The sequence below is a fragment of the Arachis ipaensis genome, chromosome B7 (genome assembly GCF_059453495.1).
Source record: "Arachis ipaensis isolate K30076 ecotype BB chromosome B7, ASM5945349v1, whole genome shotgun sequence".
Classification (NCBI taxonomy): Eukaryota; Viridiplantae; Streptophyta; class Magnoliopsida; order Fabales; family Fabaceae; genus Arachis; species Arachis ipaensis.
In genome coordinates this window covers 98907135-98910332 of record NC_142442.1, presented here as the reverse complement: position 1 = coordinate 98910332, position 3198 = coordinate 98907135, and positions in this window count along the sequence as shown.

The window sequence follows — 3198 nt, the reverse complement described above, 5'->3', positions numbered from 1 at the left end:
ACTCAATTTTTGCTCTATCCCATCCAATTATTCATATGGAATATGCCTTGGAGGTTGTGCACTTTCCTCCTTAGCATCAAATTCAATCTTCTTGGAGGGGTTTTCTTCAACTCTAGATTCCCAAGGTGGTTCCGCATCTCCTAAGTCTTCAACCACTTCTTCCTCTTCTTCAACAATTGTAGCTTCCTCTAATTGTTCCAATACAAAGCAACTTCCCCCATTCTCCACCAATCTCTCCCTTATGTTATGCTCTTCATTTGATTTTCCACATGTAGCCATGGGAGTTCCTTGAGTATTCAAGCATTGGGATGCTAACCGACTTACCACTTTATCTAAGGCGGCCGTGAATTATTCCACATCCCTTTTTATCTCCTCTTGTCCTTGAATAAGAACATCAAGGATATCATCCATTGGAGGTTGGAGTGGATGGAAGGGTTCATCAATTTGGGGGAAGGGTTCATAGTAGGAAGGTGGATCTTCTTGGTAGAGTTGTGGTGGTTCAATATTTTCCATTCTTTCCACTTGTTGCACAACACACTCCATGTTTGCTTGAAATTGATCCAATGCTTCCTTGAGACGATCCCTTGACTCTTGTTCCTCTTGGATGTCATGAGTAGGATTATATAGCTCTTGGATTGATGGACATGAGCAGTCTTCCATGGGAGGTTGTGGTGGAAGGTAGTATTCATCTTGTGGTTGAAAATTTGTGTACATCGGAGGTGGTTCATCTTGGTAATAGCATGGAGTGGTGGCTCGTGAAAACATTGATGTTGGAATGGTAGTGGCTCTATATGTGGTTCATATGGCTCATATGGTTGTTGGTAGGTTGGATATGGATTGGGGTCATATGAAGATGTTTGGTGCAAAGGGGCTTGTGAGTATGGTTGATGGCTATGTTGAGGATATGGCTCATAGGTGTATGGTGGCGGTTCTTGAAAGTCACAAGGGGACTCACCATAACCATTGGATTGGTATGCATCATAGAATGGCTCTTGTTCATAGTGAATTGGTGGAGGTTGTTGCCACGAGGATGGATCATATGTATATGGCTCCTCCCACCTTTGATTGTGTAACGACCCAATTTTCAGTATGTCTAGATCATACTGGAAACTGAGCGCTACCAACTTGTCTTCCTAATTATTATCTATTATTTATTATATGAGCCTGACTCGTTGTTAAAAGCATAGTTCTTTAGCAAGGTATTTTTTTTAAACGTTTGGACTAATAAATGAAATCATTCACAGTCAATTCACAAATAATAATAGATACAACAGTTATAAACAACCACACTTATATACATCTCAAAAAGTTAACAATATTCATTTATCCAACCTTTATTAGAGTAAAGATCTTTAGTTAGAATACCCCTAGATATAGTTAGATAATAACCTTATACATGTATATACATACAACATCCCAGGCCCTGACCTGTTCAAGAAGTCCATAAGCTGGCGCCCAGGCTAGCCTAGACCCTATACTCACCTAGTCCCTCTGAACTACTAAAGCGAGGGAAAATACATTCTAGGTCTTCAACACTCGATTCAGGTCGAATGTCATCAAAAAGGTAGAAGGTCATATGATACTCCTCTGTACGATCATACATTACCATATGACGTCCCACTGGTACTCCATCAAGTAGCTACATAACAGAAGTTTCGTACACAGGATTTAGGTTAAAGTTTGCATACAAACGGGGTGCAGATGTTGGCTGGTCTCACAGTATATACATATAAACAGATAACCGAGTTCACTCTAGACTCGGAAGACAACCTAGAGCAGAATCCTCTTTGCATAATGATCATCAACGAACTACGGAAGGGTACTATTACTTCCATTTGAAGGGAGAAGGGAGAGAAGGGGTAAGAACTGGGGAGTTCTTAGTAAGGCCGGGGTTATTAGTTAAGTTCATTAATTCCATGTTGTTTAGCAGATGAATAGCAAAATACCGAGAAGTAGTGAATGATGACAAGTCATCTTATACTAGCTTTTCAAGCATTTTTCACTTGTTTTATTACATTTTATGCACTTTCTTGCATTAGAAGTAAGTAATTTGGAGTGGTTTTGCATGGTTTTATTAAATCAATGAACCATCCTTTATTTGACACTAAATCATGAGGTTTAAGCTAAAATTAGTTGGTTTTTGAATGATTTATGAACCTTGTGAATTCGGTGACACTTTGATTGGTTGTTTTGATTACTTGTAGGTGAAGAAATGGTGGAAAAAGGAATTTTCGGCACGCTGTTGAAGTTAAATCACACTTTGGACCCTAGGCCACGCTTTGGAAAGCGTGACCTAAGGAAACAAAAGCGTAGCGCATCAACCAAGGGGCATAGTGTTAAGTTGGTATACTTAACTGAGCGCTCAAGGAAGCAAGAAAAGTGAGGAGCGCTCAGTTAACTTTGTCACCTTTTACGTGCCTCCCCATGAAAGAAATCAAAGCACAAGCAAGCAAAATGGAGGAGCCAAGGATCAAACTCTACACATGAGGCATAAGGGAAGCGTGATAAACCCATATTTCATGAGTTATTTTGTGCTTAGTTTAAGTGATTTATTCAATCCTTCACCCACTTATTCATATTAATTGCATGATTTTACTTTCCCTTCCTTATTATGTGATGTATGTGAAAAACATGTTTCCTAAGCTTTAATATTAATTATTTTAATTACCTTTATTTCCATTCGATGCCATGATTAGTGCGTTGAGTAGTTTCAGATTTTCTAAGGCAGAATGACTTAAAGGATGGAAAAGGAAACATACAAAAATGGAAGGAAAGCACAAAACGGAGCTTCTGAAGAAACTGGCATCTACGCGATCGCATGGACAAAGCGATCGCGTGCCAAGCGCGAATCAGCAGCGACGCGGCCGCATGACTGACGCGACCGTGTGCCTTAAGCAGAACGCACATGACGCGGTCGCATGACTGACGCGACCGCGTGGCAAGGAAACGCTCCGAATGACGCGACCGCATGACCCACGCGGACGCGTGACAGAGGCCACGTACCAGAAATTGCAGAAAACGCTCATAGCAAATTCTGAAGCCTTTTATAGCCCAAATCCAAGTCCAGAAGGCATAGACCAGAGGTTATGAAGTGGGGGAATGCATCCATTCAGAGAGAGCTCGCCAATTTTCACTTTCCATGATTTAGATTTAGTTTGAGAGAGGCTCTCTCCTCTCTCTCTTAGGATTATAATTTAG